Raw genomic sequence first — 20,175 nt, 5'->3', positions numbered from 1 at the left:
TCAGCCCGCCCAAGAGAAAGCATTTTCATCTCATCTGTTCGCATCACGAGTCGCACAGATTATCTGTTGGAGAGGTGAGCTGCAACTGGGAGGGTTTGGGAGGCTTTGCCATAAAGCCTTTTGTAGTGGCTGCCGTCAAAGACAATGCATGACTGGCTGGACCACAATTGCTGCGAGCATGTCCATCACGTGTGTTATTATAGCGCTGTTGTGTTGAAATAGGCTTGCATTCTGCTGGAGAATTGCTGTTTAAACACTTTTCAGGAGGGAAGCTTTTGTAACCTATCAATTACTAGCAAATCTGAGGGATACTTTTGTTGCATGTTAGCATCAAAATTATTTATAAAAAGCTAGGAAGTCTCCAGAGTACTCCTAAGTACCAGTTGATAGAATGATGCAGAATTACGCAATTTGGCAAAGGTTAGAAGAAAGACACTCATTTAATGACATGAATAATACAACCAACAGGAAGACAAAAATCTCTTTTATAGAGGTTCAAATTGTCAGTATCTCATAGCCCTGGTAATTACTTACCTCCTGAACTTAAACAAACTGACTGGTCATTATGCGCTAAACATTACAGGCGGTTCCCACAGTGCTTAGTATACCCTAAACTGCTGGGGTGAATGACGCATGCATTTACACTGAAATAAAACCAGACCTACTCATACCTGTAAATATGTGTGGATCTGCAATAAAAATAATAACAGAAAGAAAAAAAAAAAAACAAACACCAAAACGACTTGCAAGCCAAATTTTAAAGGACAGCCTTGTTTAGATGTAAGCTTTCTACTGCAGGAACTGTCTGTTTCTAGCAGTTCCTAGGGTGTCTGGTACAAGGGAGACCTGTTCTTGTTTGGCCCGAGGCACCGTTCTGGTACAAACAATAATACTGTCAACAGTAGGACTGTTCGAATACACTAACCTGTGCCCACACTTCACTCACCAAGAACCACAACCAGTGTAACTATTTTGGTGAAAGTTTGTGCAAACTAGCCACCTGCTCAAACCACTGCATTAAATCAGCCGTACTTGTCATCTCTGAGAGCTGCTCGCCAGTGGGAGGACAGTATGTAAAGAGTCGGTGCTCTTCGGTGAATTTCCTGGCACATTAGAGCAGATGTTTTCCACTTGTGTTTCACAGAAGGTAGCAAAAAAAGCAAGGCTGGTCTGTAGCGGTCAACCCACAAGTTACCTGAAAGGATCCAAGCTTCCCTTGGAAATCCACCATTCCAAAGTGTTGAAATCCATCAAGATACTGCAAAAGCACAGCGCATCAGGCAGCGCTGCTCCTAGCAACCCCCATCAAGGACAGAGGTCCAAATCCTCAGAGGTGCTCTGCATGTGCAGCTCCCGCTGAATCCATGCTCTCAGGCTGCAGGTGTTCTCTCTGAAGCAAACTCGGCACAGCACGATAAGATCAAGGTATGAAATCTCACATTCCTTGCCAGAACGGGGCAACCGAAAACCCTGTCTAGACAAGTGAAATCGAAACACACTGCTTGTTGCCCAGCTCACCAGAACGCATGTTGGCCATCCAACCTGCAGTAACCGGCTGGTATGTGACCCAAGGCTGAACATGCTAAACCTCACGGCCCTCCTCGTGTCCCTTATAAATTATACCAAGTACAAGTTGGATGCACTGCACTCCTGGCTTTGTGCTTTTCCAGACTTCCTCTTCTGGCTCCATGCAGCCCAATAGACATCTCAGGTACACAGGCTTGGCAGTATTTCAAGGTGGCATTTGGGGATTTGCTGTATGTTTTGTTTTTCTTCCCAGAATCTAATTTTTATGAGCGAATCCAACCAGAAGTTTATTGTGAAAGTGGGACAAAATCATTCATTCATATGATAAACTCTGAGAAAATAATTCATAATAAATAGCACATCAGTGAAAATGTACCTCTAGCTACTCACAAGGTGCTTATGTGCATGCTATCAGTTTTGAATAATTCAAGAATTTTTGAGGTTTTTCTATGAAATACTTCATTTCTGTGCTCGAAGAAAAACGCAGGCTTTGGCAATGAAAAGTGAGTAGTTTATTTATTATCACTGATATTAATACCGAGTAGAAGCTCTTTTAAGTCAGGCCTCTAGGTACAGGTCAAATTTGAAGGGAGAAAGAGATAGTAGGAGGGAGAATTGTTCTCTGCAGGAATATCAGTGCAACTGGACCAAAACAAGAGTGGGGCTGGGAGGGAAACAGGCAGAAGTGAAGAGGTTTTCTCCAGAAGAGAAGTCAGTGGCACAAGAACAATTCAGCTCCACCTGCCAGTCCTGTGCTCTACTCCTGAGCTCAGCCCTTTCATTTACACTTCTTCGTATCTTGCTCTTTTTTTATTATTCACCGCCACTTCATAATAGGCTTTGTAAACACAAGCATCACTTCCTGAAAGACACCATAGCCTGGAAAACTGGAATATACCCACCACGCAGTTTAAGGTAGACAGACTTTTGGGGTCAATGACAGAGGAATAGATTTAGACTTTTTTTTTTTTTTCCTCAAAACTAATTTGGATGTGATCTGTATTATTCAGAATATTCATCTGCTCAGTTATATGCCCATCAAACCAGGAAGGCCCCAGACCACAATCATTTGCAAATACCAGCTGGGACGACAGTCTTAAGAAAAAAACACTTTTCATGCATTTCCAGCGTTTGGTCTCTTGCCTGTCTACGCTCAAGTCCATTGGGTGTTCTGCAGAGGTTGCTCCTGGGTGCCAAACCAGAAGCACTGTCCTGGTTTACCTTATAAAGCTTGGTAACACCCACTTATAAACATGCGTTAAAACAAGAACAATGTGATGTTCTGAAGGAAAAGAAGGCAGCAATTTGTGAGCAGCGCTCATTGCCAATAACACAGGTTGCATAGCGGGGGGGGGGGGGGCTTGGAAAACCTATGAGAAAACATTTGAGGTGCCAAAACCTATGCAGGAAAAAAATATTGCCTAAAGGGATCTTGCCTGAGAGTAAACCCATGCAGTGGCATTATCTGACAAGCTGTATGAGGGGAGCAACAGAGCAGCTGTGGCGAGGGCCAGAGAGAAACACTGAGATGCCTCAACAGGGGATGCGCTTGCCAGGGGAGAGAGCACTGTCCGCAAAGGGGCTTTGCTGGATTTGTAGCATACTTTAAAAGGGAAAACGAGAAAAAGGAATAAAATAAGCCCTTACTACACCTTTTAATTATTCCTGATCTATTTTACAGAATGTTATGGTATTAACAGACATTTTGGCAAACTCCCCAGTCAAAGAGGGAAGAAAAAAAAAAAATCTCCTTTTATTGTCTCTCACTGAAATTTCCTGTTGGAGGCTGTAAAGGCCTACCACATTCATGCTTTCTGTAAAAAACCCAAATGCTCTTGTCTGCTTAACATGTCTCTGAGAGAACTGTCTGTACAGAGATGGGTGTTACAGTCTTTCCAAGCAGAAAAGAAAGCACCAGGAATTCCCAACTTGTATTCAATATCCTCCGTTTAGACTCTTAGGAAGCGGCTGTCCCTCTCATGTTTGAATCCTCGACCCATATTAGAGATAATGGAGCTTTCTTTCCTTATTCACAGAGGTGCTTCGTGGATTATGGAATTCATTAGTCAATGCTTGTAAATTGCCACTGTTGACTCAGAGCAAATTCCTGCTATCAGACTCACTAGTCAGCTCATTTTCATAACAACGCTATATTGTTAAAAAATACTTTTAAACCATTCTTCAGTGAAACCGGGGAATACAACACATTCAAACAAACATCTAAAACATAAAAGAGATGCTGTATCAGTAATACTAAAAGTCCTGCATTTGAAGTTTAAATTAATCAGCATGGTGGTGTTAAAAGGATTCAGCAAGTCATAAAACTTTGGGAAACAGAGTTGTTCCCCAGAAGGGGTGATGGACACTTAAAACCTGACTAGATAAAGATTAAAGAAACCCACCCTGCGAGGAGCAGTTCTGTGGTTGCCCCTAAGGGAAGGGTGGGGTTGATTAGGGCACCATTGATCACAGATACATAAAATAAAGATTGGGTTTGCAAGCATCTCTTTTCCCCAAATTTCTCATCACCCACTTCTTCTGAGCCTAACACTAGTTTTGGAGGACACTTCTCAGATGGAGTGGTAAGCAGGAAATCCGACTCTGATGTGAATTGATAATTCTCTGACATCTCCGACATTCAGATTTCTACTGTTCTCCGGTTTACTCAGTTGCTGTGTTCTTGTTTTCCAAGCTGATGCACATTACACTATGAGGCTAACTGCATGCTGCACACACTCTGGTGACAAATGCATTTTTGATTCTTCAGTGACATAATGCACACTTTTGAGTGCACGATGAAGAAATCGTCCTTTTTTTCTGCCTGTCATCATCAGATGTTCTGATGTAGGGGATGTAGGATGAAGCTGGTGGTATCAATTGCTAGAAGGAGCCTGCCATCTGCTGATCTGAACAGCACTCCAGTCTTTTACCTGATCTGATAGTAGTAGGATGGAGCACTACCCAAAGTAGGTAAAATATATTTGAACAGAAACAGGCATTAAAAGACTTGCTGTGGTGAAGGAATTTATTTAAGTGGAAAGAGGAAGTCTCATGCCTAGAATCTCAGGCTTAAATCTGAATTGGACAATCAGAAACAAAAAGGCAACTAAAATAAACAAATGAGTAGATAGGAAGGAAATAAGCCAAAGATACAAGGAAGAGGGGGAAGAGCCAGAAACGTCTTTCCTGCTCTGCTGCACCCTATCAGATAGTGTAGCTAAGGTATCAGCTATCCTTTCACCGCATTCACCCTTCTAAGTGACAGCAGCCCTGAATGGTAAACTACAGTAAATACCTTCTTCCAGGGCCACTCACACGCCCAGGTGTAGCAAAAGCCCTGGAAAAAGAAGGGCTCCAAGCCAAATTCATCAGGCTGCCATCTCCTTTTCCTTTAGTGCTTACTGCCATCAAGATGTATGTCAAAAACTGTCCTTTGGCAGGACGTGGTGAAAAGTCACTACTTCCATTAGACTGACTGCGTTCCCACCCCCAGCTAATATTTCCTATTTCATCAATAGGTCACATCCTAGCAGTCAGTCTAAGTTGTGAGCGCTCATCAGTCTGAAATGCTCTATTAGCTCTTAACATGTATAAAACATCACTGTTACACAAATAAGCATTAAAAGTCAAAGGGAAACAGGATATGATGCAGAGCTGTGAGCTTGTTGCAGCAAGGTGAAGTTCCCCCGAAACAGAGAACGAACAACTAAGAAAGAAAAAGGTAGTCCACGGATTAAGGAAGTATTATTTTCATTCACTGAACCAACACACTGGGGAAGTGAAATTAGAAGTGGATGAGATGCTGAAAGACATGGATTATTTTTTGAAAGACCAGGGGGAGAAAAACAACAGAATGGGAAAAAGCATTGAGAATTAGCAGGATTAGTATACACGGATTCTCTAGTGAAGAGGTGTCATAAAGGAAGAAAGAGAAGATAAAATAACATTCTTAATTATTGTTTTTATTATTAAAATCCTGTTTTACAATAATTTCAAAACAATGTTACACAAAAGGCAGTTGAAACTCTCCCACTTGTCCTCAGTCGTTTCCTTACCTTAATATGAGCAGGGTTGTAAAGGTTATAAACCCTCCTCTGACCATAGTGCACATCATCCAGTGCTTGCGCCTTTGTTGTGCTAAGCACCTTGTAAACACATCGCAGGAAGTCCTTGGCCTAAGTCTAAGAAAACAAATACAAAGGACAGAGAGAAGCATCAATTTAACATAGTTACCTTTCATGATTTATAGATTCTCAGATACAACTAATGAAATCATCTGTTTGGGTATGTTTTGCTAATTATACACCATGTAATTTTCACCTGTCCTTCAGCTGAGCATAGCTGATTTCTTGAAAGTATAGTATCCTTAGAGGCTTTACAATCCAAGGGGAAACAGAAAACAAGAGAATAGTATTGATTTGCTTAGGACAGTCCCTGGCTGACAGGCGACAGAGCAAGAAAATAACAAATTCGGAGAATTCTCTGGAAAGCACAGATGGTCAGTAATTGCAGATTTCACCTACACGGACAGATTGTACCATATACCTAGAAGAAATGCATTACCCATCATAACTGGGGGGGGGAGGGGGGAAGAAAGAAAAAAAAAATCACACATATAGCTTTCAGAGCGCCCAAGGCTGTGGCTGACCAGAAATCAGTTTCTGAGCTACCACAATATCATAAAATGGAGGCATTTTCTTTGATATATAATTTGGCTGCCAGGATATAAGGCTATTTTTCCCTAATATGAAAAAGAACTAAAAAGAGTACATCTTAACTGAGCTTTTCTTTGATGTCCGGGAAAGGTTTAAGATACAAATGCAGAATAAGACATTGTAGGAAAAAAATCACCTATCTAGCACCAGCTTTTGAAGCCCTTAGTAAGACCTTGAGAGTATTAGGGATGATACAGCTGTTACTGCAAAACAACTTGTGAATTGGTTAACTCCATCAGCAAATTGCACCAGGGTAGATATCATTTACATTTGTTTACCACAGTCACACAGGTGGTGGGAAGAAAGGGAGGAGCTGCGGGATTTGGTGGATGTAAGTGGGCAGCCTGGAGCAGGGCTAGGTTATCAGAATAAAGGCAGTCTGTGTGTACCAGGTCTTGGTTGTGAGTACGGGCAGTCAGGGTTTGGCCTCTTGTTTGTCCTGCAGTCAAAAGCAAAGAAGATAATTACCATTCTAAACGCTATCTGAATTTTAACAGAAATAAAGAAAATGTTGGGTGAAGCTAGCAGGTCTGGGGCACTGGGTAGAAAGGTGCAAGTAGGGATCATGGGGCTGGTCTAACACGTTCAGAGGCCTCATGCTATGTAACTAGCACAAGCATATTGCAGATACAGGTGAATCCCATAGTTCAAGGTCGTCTAGGGAGATTACAGTTAGCTTAGCAGTAGTTTTTAATGAGAAAAACCTGCATGTGGACCAGGAAAAAGAGACAATTCAGCCAGTTTCCTTCATACAGCTGTTTCAGTTAACTTAGATCTATGGCTAAAATGCCTCCTTAAAAGGGTGTGGGGGGTAACAAAGTACCAGGCATTAATCAACTACAGTATTTCCTAATGTCCCATATTCTGAGGACAATGGGGATTCAAGAAAAAGTCTATTTATTACATTAGGAGCTGTGTAGCTGGGTTCTGGGAATAGTTCTTCCCATGATTGTACACTGGGAATTTGTTTGCTTTCATACCTTTTAGAAAGAAAAAAGGAAGACAGGGCTGCCCAGAGCAGTCAAAAGAGGTACTTTAAGGGTGCAAGTTCCACAAGTCATTCCTCGCCTGGGCACAAGGTATGATTTCAGGAAAGACTGCTATGCTGTTTTCGCACTGATTTTGATTATGAAAGTGTATGACACTTGCTATGCAGCAGTAGTTGCCATTTCCTAGGATAAGCCAATTAGGCTGAAAGAGTGAATAAAGAGATATTATCACCTTTAGTATCTGGTGCTGCTACTGCCACCGCTTTTCCAAAATATTCTCCTGTGGGCATTAAAGTGATGTTTTCCTTTATCCACCAGTAAAAACACAGCCTTAACCCATCTGCTTGTTCCTCTGTGTATATATCTGGGTAATTTAATAAATGCTGCTGGGTGTTGATTTACGTCATTGTATCTCTCTATAAGCATGCCTCTGTGAGCATGCTGTTGGTTGTCTGTGAGCGTTCATTGTTCACATTTTGTGTGTGTATGTCTGTGAGTCTGAATATGGTTTTGTTTAAAATTTTTCCCTAGAAAAAACAGAGTTGGACATTTCATGAGGTCGTTAGTTAAAACCAAGGAAAGGAAGGAGGAGGCAGTAAGGGATAATTTAGAAAGAAAAAGGGGTAGGTTTGGCTACAGTTAATCATCTGCCTCGGTGTTCACTGGAGAAGATGGGGGAGTTCATTCCACGTGTTAAAATGTCTCAGGGGAGGATTGTATAGATCATGCTGTAAGAGAAATGGAAACAGTAAATTATCTAAAGGCTGACAGAGCGATGGAGCCAGATGTCATCTGATCTCAAAGCAAGGATAAAAACAAGGAGAAAGAACCTTCCCAAGGTAGGCCCAGGATTCCCTCAGAAACTGTAGGTAGAGATAAGGAAAATGATTTCTAACTGCTATCAATGAGGTAGATCTCTGGGATACCAGATTAATTTTGAACCCGTAACCCTGTTCCAGCTGTAATTCTGGCTCACTGGAAAAGGTATTATTCTGAGTCAGAATGCAGAACAAAAGAACATTAAAATCGAAGTAAATAGTAAATGCGAAGTTTCCCAACCTGCCAGCATCCCTTGAAAAATAAGCCTTAATAATGGCCCAGGAACGCTTTCATAACATGAGTCCCCTCAAACCAATAGCAAAAGGGTTCTGACAGATTTTTCCAGCTCTGGTGCCCAGATCACTTTGCATACACACTTGTTTTCCTGCACTTAAACAATCGTGGGCCTGACTCACCATCCCTTTGCTGCACTATTTGGCCAGTTCAGCTGCAGCGTAAACAACTGAACCCAGTGGCACCTCACCGGGGTAAAGGCGGGGAGGCAGCAGTGGCCCTGCGTGCAGGACAGTGCCATTCTCCATTTCAAACAAGAGAAAGGTAATCCCTGTTTCAGAAGCTGGTGCACATCCTAAAACCACAGACACAGTCACTGGATGTGTCTTGATACAGAAGAATCAGAAATTTTTAGCGTTGGTGACCAGGTGTTCAGAGGACAGCAGATCTGCTCACACCAGCTTGTATTGGCTTTGTTAGCCAGACGCTGAGAACACAAAAATGTTTGTACATGGAAGTGCTGGGTATGTTACCTACGTCCTCCGTGACATTTTGGCTGCGATCCAGTATAGTTCCCAAGAAATACCTGGGACATTTGTTATAAATATAACCTCTGTCTGCAGAGGGACTCCTACGCAGCACAACTCTTCCTAACAGTGCTATTAGACACAAATAACATCAGCTCTGATTGTTGCATGCATTTCCTAGAAGAGATAAAACAAACTGAGGAAATAAGGACTTCTATCCCCACATATGATAAAAACTACCTAATGAAAATATTTTCTGCAACAAAATAATATCCTCTTCCTTACAGAGAAAAGCATGACTCAGACTTTGAGACAGCTGGACACTTACTCCCTATAGAAATTCCCACTAAATTCATAAACCTTTGATGATCCTGTTCACACTTGTTATTTTCAGGAAGTTTTCCCCATGTTCCCAGATACATTTCCCCTAATTAACATCCTCCATAAAGTAATTTCTTTCCACAGCACACTATCAGCAGCCCCTACATTTTCCCCCAGCCTGCTGCCTGTCTGGCGTGCAGGAAGTTGACCACCAGTGCCAGCAGCCCCCAGCCATGGGGCCCATCTGCCCATAAAACCCACCCGGCCGTTCCCCAGCACTTCACTTCGTGTGTTACGAGGCGATGTGTCAGCCAGGGCTATTGTTTTTAACAGGAAGCAAGTTTGGCCGCCTCTGTAATTTAGATTGTGGGCAATAAGCAGGGGTGTGGTGTGCAAAGCAAACAAGTCAGGATTAACAGCTCTTTTCACTCCTGGACAAGGAATCGGTATGGCGGTGGCCCACAGGATCCTGTCCCACATTGGCTTCGGCTTCTCCTCGTGACCACAGCCAGGAGTGAAAAACCAGAGTGTCCTCCAGGTTTTCAACAGGAGAATGAAGATAAAAGTCCAGGCCCAATGTCCTGACAGACTTTACAAGCTAAACATCTTGAAATGAGATTATGAGAGAAAATTAAGAACAGTCTTCTCCTTTCAATAGGTCTTTAAAAACAATAACCAGGCTTTACAGTAAATTCATTTATTTACCCTCAGCGTGCCAATTCCCAAGCTGATATCTCCTCTGTGTACCAGGGATATATATAGATCTAAGTGTGGCAAGAAGACAGAAAGATTTTATTTATTTTACGTAAGGACAGCAATGTGGGGAATTCTTTTTTCCAGGAAGAACTCACATCAGAGAGCTTGTTAAAGAAATACTATGAAGTAAATAAAGTCCAAATTATATTTCGTTCATAGGTGACAAATACTCATCAGGTTGGCTATTGCCTTGCTGGAAGTCAGTCAGAAACCACTCTCAAAGAGAGCACAAAAATAGAAAAAATAGAAGCGCATGTATTCAAGATGGGTCTTGCATTTGCTAAAGTGATCAACATTTTGCTGTTTATTGCCAACATTTTTTAAATCTAGTTGTGAATGCAAGGAAATGTACCTAAAGTCAAATACTGGCCTGCGTGCTTCTGAAATCACCTAAATGCCTGGTTTGGATCTCCAGAACAGTCAAAAAACCCTTCACGCTACACATAGGACTGTTAGTGGCAAAGACAAAACCTGCATCCCTTGTCCTGTTAGATCACCACCTCCGTGGCACCGCACACGTCCTCCTGCACCATACCACAGGCAGATGGGGACATCATTCCCCCCCCCAGCACCTACGGACAGGGCAGGTTGGATGGAGCCTGGGCAAACAGAGGAAACTTGAGATAAGTTTCCTTGCAAAAACCCAAGCCTGTGACAAAATTGCTCTAGACATCAGCGTGGCAGTGTGTTATTAGCTTAGGAGGAAACTCAAAGCAAGGATGAGGCAGCCATAAGCATTCAGCTCCCTGGATCCAGACACTCCTTTATCTCTAAGACTTCACATGCAGGGCTGAGCTTTGTGGGGATGCCCTAGATCCATCCAGTGATCAAACATGCTAAGTGCCTCCTACCCTCTTCACAGCTCCCTTCTGGGTCATCCCTCCCCACGGGGTGAGTGGGTGCTGCAGGAGGATCATTCTTGCCTGGCACAGCAGCTAATCCACCCAGCCTGACTGCAGAGCTAGCTGACTGTTGGGAAGGAGCAACTGTGTGAGGGAAGATTTTTTAACCTATTTTTGCCTTGTTCTGTGTAAGGAAGCCACAAAATCTCTCTCACTGTGGCAGCTGATAAGATTGCCTCCTTTGTTCAGCAGTAAAACAGAAAGGACATCTAACCAGAGCAACTAGAATGTAACTTCAAGGGTTATTAAAATTTGCAAGCACTAACAGTTATTTATACGCACTCTATCAAATGAACACATAATTATCAAACGATTCCCCCACATCTTGGTTGTTGGGGTTTATTAAGCGAAAGCAAAGGATTATACTGCTCACCTGAGATAAAAGAGCCTGCAGAAAGCAGCCTGCCTTACATTAGACTTTGCTATGCTAACAGTTGCTGTCTGCAGTCAGGAGTTCCTTCTCTGAGCATCTGAGCACTGTGAAGTACTTGAGGGGACACCGCCTTTGCCTAGAGACAGATTTTGGGTGAGATTTTGGAAGAAAGGTTTGCATACAAGTAGCGTGTGATCACTGCTGGAATGCTGGTTTCCTCCTAGACACACACACACACAGATTTCGTGACCCCGTGTTCTCTTACAAAAGAAAAGTGACCTGCAAAACCCCAGCCTTTCACATCTCAGAGCGGTGGGGCAATACAACCTGCATAACAATATGAGTCATTGGGAAACAGAAGGATCAAGCTCCAGGGATCTCCTCCTCGGTACAGACCTGCAAATACACTGGAATAATTTGCATTCCACAGCTTGCCTTGCAGAATGCACAGATAAAAATCCGGCTTGGCATGGCTAGGATAACTGAGCAATATTTAGCAGCAGAACAATGCACCAGCTGGGAAAACACGTACTTATCCAAATTCAAGTGGGCAAGTCACTTTGGGCAAGATGGTTACTTGGGGGTTGCCTGCACAGGGAGGTTGGTACAAAATAAACTAAGGTTTGAATGCACCGTGTGTAAATCCATTCTAGACAAAGGTGGTGTAAACAGTCCAGTTGTTCTCAGAGCAGTGGATGAGAATTGTCTGTGGCTTTCCTGGCTGTATGAGATGGGAGGTCCCCAGCAGCTGGGCAGCGGGCACAGCCGCGTCCTACTTCTGCCCATGGCCTGACACCTTGGCTTAGATTGACTATAGACGTTGCCTGTTCCCTCACCCCTTGCAGAAGTTACTGCCTCAGTAACAGGAACTGGAGAAGCAAACCTTCCTCAGCTCTTACACTGGCACAATTACATGAGGCAACATGAAAGCCACACCAACTTTGGGATGAAAAAGCAAGAGGAAAGTAGCCTGCACAGAACTCTCAGTGTAAGCCACCAGGCTGTGAACCGGCACAAACGAAGCCTGGATTCAGGTCCTATTATTTAGGGCTCAGGCTATAAATTGCAACCAACCACTCCTTATTCCCAAAAGCCACGGGTCTGGGTGACACTGCAATCTCTTTCTCCAGCAGGGCAACCCAAACAACGATGATCTTGGGGGAAACAAAGAGAGAGGCAGTCCCAGGGGGTGCTTACTGATGGAGATTTGTAGGTGCAGCTTTTCCAAGCCCTTTAAAAAAAAGGGAGGAAAAAAAAATAAAAGAAAGGAAGGAAACACTAGAATAGGGCCCAGGAGGAGTGACAGAAAGGGACCAGACCCCAGCCAGATGTACATAAAGCTAAAAGCTCTGATCAGACTTCCCTGTCCCTGCACCCATCAGACATATGACCTGGCATGCTAATACTGAAAGAGCATCAGAGGAAGTGGGATTTGGCACCGTGTGCAGGCAGCGAGGAGCCAGATGTGCTCGGTCCAGAGTACACGACCAAGGCCATGTGTGTTTACACCACCATGGTGTCCCCAAGAACCTCCAGCCCTGGCTGTGTCAGCTCTGGTGTGCAGGCTGGGGCTTGGCCAGCACGACCTGCCCACGCCAGGGGGACAGGAGGCGTGGGGCTATCCTGCACTGCCCACCCAGGCAGCTCTCCGTCCCGTTTTGGAGACACTGCGACAGTGGCCACATAGGGAGTTTTTCCCACTGAGCAGCTGCTGCGGGTTTCCCTGTGGCCTGGGCGAGGGCGGCTACTTTCTGGACAGAGCCATGATGATACTGATATGGCAGAACGCGATGTGGCCCTTCATGTGGGAGGGCTGGATGTTGCAGTGGTTGGGCTTTCCAAGTGTAAGCTTGAGCCCAGGAAGTTTCATGAGCCACCAGTGCTCCTAAATTCTCTACCCCTTGGGGATGCTCCAGGTTTGGTACGTGCTTCATGCTCCAGGGGGCCCTTGGTAGGACATGGCACTCCGAGACCCAGGACATCCATCAACAAAAATGGCATTCAGGCATGACTTATCTCACGTGGTGAGAGCAAGTTTACATACAATTTGCATAATACTTTGTGTGAGAAGTCTCACAGGTGGTTATGGTGTCTCTTGTCACCAAGTATCCTTGTGAAAGCAAATTGAAATGAGTGAATCTACTGAAGAGGCTTATTTAAATTTCTAAGGGAAGGGACTCAGCCTTCCTCTAGCCATCAGAAGCACAGGGGCATTCGCAGGAGGTTCATCTCCCTGGAGAATATCGCACATTTCTGCTGAGGAGCAGAAGAGGATGAAGATGACCAGAAAAGCAAAGAGAGTGAGCAAGGAGGGCTAAAGGTGCTGGAGCAGTTTAATCTTGTTCACACTTCCTCCTTCCAGCAGCATCTCTGTGCACTGAAGCATTAAAGGCGAGATATCTTTGCATCTTGCTGGGTCCTGTGGCAAAAGGAGATATCCGTCTGCCCCTACAGCTATGCAAGAGTTTCAGAGCAGGAGTAGTGCAAAAAATTACCCGTATCTCACAGAAGTAGTCAGCTGACAGTAGGGTTTTCTGTGTGTTAGAAGCTCTAAGCAAAGTCCTTTCAATCATGATGGTATCAGCCACCAGTATGGGCAGCCTTTCCTTCCTTCCCCTAGTCTACGCCCTGCTGTGGTGGCCCTGCTCCCCAAATAACATCTGGAGCTACCAGAGGTGCTTGAACAACCCCTGATAAGGAGGAGAGAGCCTCTCAGTCACCATGGATTAGCACTGCAGACCAGTCAGTTCTGTTTTCTCCTGTCTAAAAACAGGGAGCGAGGAGACAGAAGCATCCCCCCCCCCTCCAAGGTATGAGTTGACTTTGAAGTCCAGAGATCAGAGGATGATCTTGAATGACTTGGGCACGCTCAAAGATCTGTCTCTCTCCAGCCTGCCAGTCACACAGATGGTGCGAAGAAGGGCAAGGACCAGAACTATTCTCCATCCTCATTGCTGGACTATTTGTCTGCATCTCTGATGAGTTTCTCATAACAGTTCACCAGCATTACTGCTCCTAACTGCTGCCTGCAGGCCACTCCCTGATAACAAACAGGTAGTTTACTTGCAGTTGGCCGAAGCAAGAACAACAAATAACTGAGAGGAGCAGATAGAATTTTAGATGCTTTTCTGGTTCCAGACAATATATTGTCCAAACAGAACTACTACCTTTGTGACAGTTTTTTTGGCATGGAGAAAATTTAAACTACCATAATTTCAAGTTTCTAGGAGCTTTTTGTTTATAAGAAAAAAATAAATGGTTAAGGTTTGAGGCCCCCAGTATAAATTGAAACAGAACATATTTATAAGATTAGGATTTAATATTTGTGAATTTTAGGTAATATTTGTGAACTTGGTGACATTCATGATATAGTAGGACTGCAGTGCAGAAACACTAAATCTACTTTGTGCTTTGGACAAATCACTTAATCATTCTGATTCATGGCATCCAGCACTAATGAGAGAAGAGTCTCTTACACTAAACCTATCACACATGCAAGCTTTGTTTTGCCAGTCAGGACTGTGCCAGGAAAGTGCAAATACCCAAAGATTATAGGCAGTGGTAACGGGTGTAGCAATAAGGATGATCTTGATAATTATGTACCTTCAAGAGAGAGGAGAAACTTGTTTTGACTTGCAAATGGAATAAACCTGTCATAGCTGTGATAGGAGTCACCCAGGCTGGCAAGAATTAGTTTTTTTTTCAGGTCTCTTTAATAAACTGGTACAGTGGGGGAGTGGTGGAAGAATCTGTGAGAAGCTCTGCTGAGAATGCGCTTCCTCGGTCCTCCAAATTTTCAGATTTCCTGATCTGTTCTGCTTTCAACCATGTGTCACTCTAGGTCCAAGCAACACTTCCCTGTCTAGCAGCCTGCTACACTCACCGGGGCCTGCAAAGGCAGACCAAAGATTTTGCAAATGCAAAACCTAAGCACAGCTCTAAATATTTGTTGGACTGGGGCCTTACTTTGCGATCTTCATGCTGCTTATAACTCAGGGTGAACCCCAAGAGCAACGCTGACATCACATGTTGGAAACAGGGTGTTGATTCAGCCCAAGAAATTTTATGGAAGATTCCTTCCATCCAGATTTCTCTAAAAACAGCACAGGGGTATAGATGCCTGTGGCTGTGATGATGGCTGTTTCTTCTATTAAACTGCTCTATTCTAGTGTTCTCCGAGTCAGATAACTGTCTTTTCCAAATGGTTAATAAAGAAAGGACATTTCTCTATTTAACCACAAATCCAAAGTACATCCACAGAACTGAGTGTCCCAGAGAAATGCTGTAGGAAGATGTCTTCTCACCACACTGCCAATGACAGTGAAAGAGTGGAAACAGAGGAGACATCTAGTTCAAATTCACTTCTACAGATATGAAAAAAATCTGGAAGAATATTATACTTTCTTTTTCAAACTCAAAGTAGGCAACAGCTATGCTACCTCTAAATTATTCTCAGCATCTATTTAGGCAAGAAAAAGTTCATCTTTAGGACCTTTATAACAATATGTTTGTGCAATGAAGAGCAAATCCAAGGAGCATCTGGCATCTCAGAGTCTGAAGGTGGTGCCACTGTAATTACATCAGCCTCAAGGAACAGTTTAGGTTAAGGAAAAAAAGGAGCCCGGAAAGTTGGAGTGGGCAGTTATTAGCAGATAGCAGGAAATGATTAGATTTGGGGTTATGTCTGTAAGCAGACTAGTATCTGGAGGATATAAATTCTATTCAGCATGGAGAATAAAGCTGGGCAACACCATAAACATTGAACTGAGGAGTGGTGTCCTTGGTTCTGACACTACAGCTCTGAATGGAGACGAATGGAATGTGCCTGCGTTAAAAGACACTTTTCCCAGTTAGGAAGGAATCACGATGGCATATTGTTATTCCTGTACCAAGCAGTGAGCCCAGTGTATTTCTCTGAGCAGGGACTGTTTAACCTCAGCCACTGCCCCACACCTGAAGGGTTTGTTTCAGAATGTTCTTCCTCAGCCCTTTCCTTGTCTCATTTCTTAACGTGGGTTGCACAACCATTCAGCTGCAAAACAGTTTTGTTTTCATTTTAGCTTGCACAACCTTCCTGTTGTCTTTAAACAAGTACAAGGTAGTGGAGGGTTCGCTTTTTCAACTTTCATTGAAATATTCAAAGTAAGATGGAAAATTCCAGGGAGCAGTTACAAAAAATGAGAAGGGTAGATTACCGTGCATCAAAGGGAAACAGCATTTGCTAACTTTTTTATGTGTGTGTGATTCACAAACTGCTTTATGAAAAGGGAAAAATGACTGAGGAATCGCTCAGGTCCTGACAAAAAATCAACTAATGGTAACAACCTAATTTCCATGAAAACGGGCTGGTCTCCAAAGCATCTGCCAAGACCAGACAACGTGGTGCTTGCAGCTTTCCTTTGTTTGCTCTTCAAAGCAGGTAGAGCCAGGAACACAGTTCCTGTGCCTCATGGCAAGCTCTAAGATGTGGTACGTGACTTTGAGATGGGGGAATTTCACATATCTCCCTGAGTATTTCACACTGCAACAGCAAGGAGAACAGCACAGACGCAGCTGAAATGAGGAGGAGACGAATTGAAAGGCCGAGAAAATGAATTCTTCAGCATTACTCTGTAGAATGGGGAACTGAGAGGGCAATTAAAACCAACATCAAAGAAGATTTAATTGCAAATCAGCGAAACTGCTGAAGCACAGATAGTGAGAAGCCCAGAATCACCTCACCTGATGTCCAAGCCCTTCAGAGAGAGCCTTGCCCTCAGCTCCGAGGCAGCTGATGGGAACAGATAGGCCCTTCCCAAGGAGACATTCAGATCTCAGACCCAGCAGTGCCCGGGGGAATGTCTCCCTCTCCCCAGCGCCCAGGGTGACTCACCCTCAGACAGAAGCATATCAAGGAGAAGAAATCTAGGACAAACCCACTCAGCTACTCTGTCAGGAGGAGCAGCACAGCGCGGCCCTCCCCATCCCTGCAAGGTCACTGCATCCAGCAATGAAAATAAAACGGTGGACTGCAAGCGGGTGTTGATGGCAGGACACCGGGTCGTGCCTAACCCACTGCCTGGCTGTCTCATGGCACGGAGACTGCAGCCAGTTCTACAGCTCCGTGCAATGATTCCAGTGTATGGGCTACAGCTTTTAAACCTGAGACTGCAAAAAAGAGTGTGAGCAGGAGCATTAAAGGACTCAAGAACCATTAGAGAGGGGGTCACTGGGGAAGGGCAGGAGGGAGCCTGGAGAGGGGGGGAAGAGGGATGTCTTGCAGCTGATGAGGATGCCAGGTGAGGCTGGCTTTGAGGAGGTGGGCATGGTATGAGGCACCATGGTAACACCCTCAGCCTGTCTCTTTGGTCAGGCAGCTTTTAGCATTTCGAAGTGTTTCTTTTCTTTGTGACTCCTACCACCGACTGAAGCAGGCAAGTGGGTATTTACAGGATCAGCAAAACCCCTCCTGCCTAGCTGCCCTGAAAGGCATCGTTATTGTCTGCCCTGCAAGCAAACTGCAATGTGTCTTACTTAAAGGCTTTTCTAGTCCTGGGCCAGGATTAAGGAAGGGGGAAGCAGAGCAGGCTGTGGATAATGTCAGGGCCCGCTGCTGCCGGTAAGGCGAACCCTGTGCTCGTGTCCTGAGCCAAGGGCGGCCGTCCCTGGGCGCAGGTAGGGAGGCAGCTGAGAGCAGCCTCCTGCGCCCAGCGGCTGCTCTCCCAGGGTGGAGGAGTTCCAACGGGCACAGTGGCAAGCGAGGGGATGTATCCAGCCCCTTTCTGAGCAAAGCACTCGAGCCAAAAAGCAGCCCAAGTCCGCAGGCACCTGATATGCTGCTTGTTCCAGAGGCAGCAGGGTGGGGTAGAGGACTGTGAGGGGAATCTGCTTTCCTCCTCAGATCAGAAAACATCAAAGTTGCCCTGAAAAATTAAAAGCTTCTGGACAAGCTCTTAGCATATTTAAAAAGCAAAACAGACTCTTTTCAAAGCACTCTTTCCAAAGGTCTTTCCTGAACGTACATCACATGCCATGGAAAAACACTGCATGTCTGGCATTTCATATTTTTCACCTGTGACCCAGGATTGATGACTATTTAACTCCCTGATTTAATCCAACGGCATGTCTCAGCAAGAAAAAAAAAAAGAAAGCCCTTTCAGAGTTGGAAAGGAGTTGGACAAAACTAAAGTCACGCTCAACACTTCCCCTTCCCTGGAGAGATAGGAGTGCTGCTTGCCCTTTCCTGACGATAAGCATATCCTGGTGGTTAAAAATACATTTTGCTCTTACCGTAAATTCTCCATTAGCCAGCTCCTTCAGCCCAGCCCACGGTGTTGGGGTACACAATTCCTCAGAGGCCACACGTGACACAGCTTGACCTGTGTGCGGCCAAATACACTGGAGAAAAAGCAAAAAAAATAGGTTTGATCCTGCTGCCATTGGCTTCACCTGGAGTAAAGTCAACATCCATTGAATGGCAACAACCTTGATCTCAAATGACTTGCACCTTTCCCAGGACCCTGTGGAATCTGCATTAATTCTTGACTGACTTTACAGCAGCTTCCAGACAAAAAGTGTAGGGTTGTATTGAATTCTGAACAGCAGTTAATTCTTCAGTTAATGTTACTGTTTCTAGTGATCATCTTGCCAAAAGGCTGACTTAGCAACACAGAGCTTATAAGTGGGGCTCGCTGCTTGATTTGAGATTCTGGAGGCCAGGAGTCAATTACCTGCTCTGTGAAGCTTCTTGTCCTTCCCACATCACCTCCTTTCTCTTCTTCATCTGGAAAATTCAGTCTGGTGAAAGCCTGCTCTGACACCTGGGCTCTGCAAAGGACACAGATGCCACCTCTTACCAAGGAGGCACTGGCCTTGGGAAGAGCCTGGCTCAGCAAAGCCCGGGCTGCTTACACACCCAGACACCTCCATGGCAGCTCTGACCTGCAGGGAACCTTTGCCAGCTGTGGTGCCTCTCCTGGCACATTCCTGCCAGGAAAAAGCTGGTGAGACTCTTCTCTCAGGCTGGGGTAGAAGTTTGTGGACAACTGTGATTCCCTGTGGCACAGACATCATGAGTCACAAGCCCTCTTGTGTAAACTCAGTACATAGCCTTCTTGGCAAGTACCTTCCAATTAAGGAAGCCCAGGGAGGCCCAGGTGTTGGAGAGCCTCAGCTGAAAATCCCCTTTAACAAACCATTTTTGGATTTCTTCTGTGGTATTTTAGAAAAAAAAACAAGGGGATAAAAAGAAGAAATGAAAACTTCAATTTTTATCTTCCCTGTGCATAAAAGGTAAAGGAAACCAGGCAGCAGCCCTCTTCCCCTTCTGTTAGGATTCCAGGCTGTGGAATAAAGATAAATCCAAGTTCACCCTCCTGTCTTTGTTTCTAAGACTCAGTAAGACAGGGGAGATAGGGCAGAGCCCATCTACGCAGCCATAACCATGGGAACACCAGCAACAAGGGTAAATCAACACGAGTCTCCCTATCGTCAGCCCGTGTTTACTCGGGAGGCCTCAGGCTCTCCACACCAAACTGGCTGGCGGTTCAGGACCTGTGCTTCACTTGGTAGGGCTGGTGAACTAACCAAGAAAAGGTTTTTATTGAGCAAACATCGACCCTCCTGTCCTAACACCCACCATCTCTTTTAGAATACGTGTTTACAGCACCCAGTTTTGCACTCTGCTTTGAAGCTGTGGCTTCACTCCCCCTGCCCGAGCTACCCCAAGCCCCAGCTTTTCCTTGACTCTCACCTCACATTCAGCCTTGCCGCAACGTCCTTTTGTTCCAGAAAAGGCAGACAGCTCTGAGTGAAATCACGTATTTTCCTGAAGATCAAAAGGTATAGGACTACTGCAGTGGCTCTTTTTTTTTTTTTGCTGTCACCACATTCCCACCTCTGATCACAGACGAGGGTATCCCTCCCATCAATAGCCACAAGGCCCTGCTCGGGCTCTTCTGTCCCAGCAGAGGCAGCACTAGCAGCAGCAGTGGCTGGTACATCAGCAAAGGGAGAAGCACAGCATGAAGGAGG

Source organism: Athene noctua, chromosome 9 (genome assembly GCF_965140245.1).
Source record: "Athene noctua chromosome 9, bAthNoc1.hap1.1, whole genome shotgun sequence".
NCBI classification, from domain to species: Eukaryota; Metazoa; Chordata; class Aves; order Strigiformes; family Strigidae; genus Athene; species Athene noctua.
The sequence above is the reverse complement of the archived record's forward strand: the minus strand, read 5'-3'. Positions refer to the sequence as shown.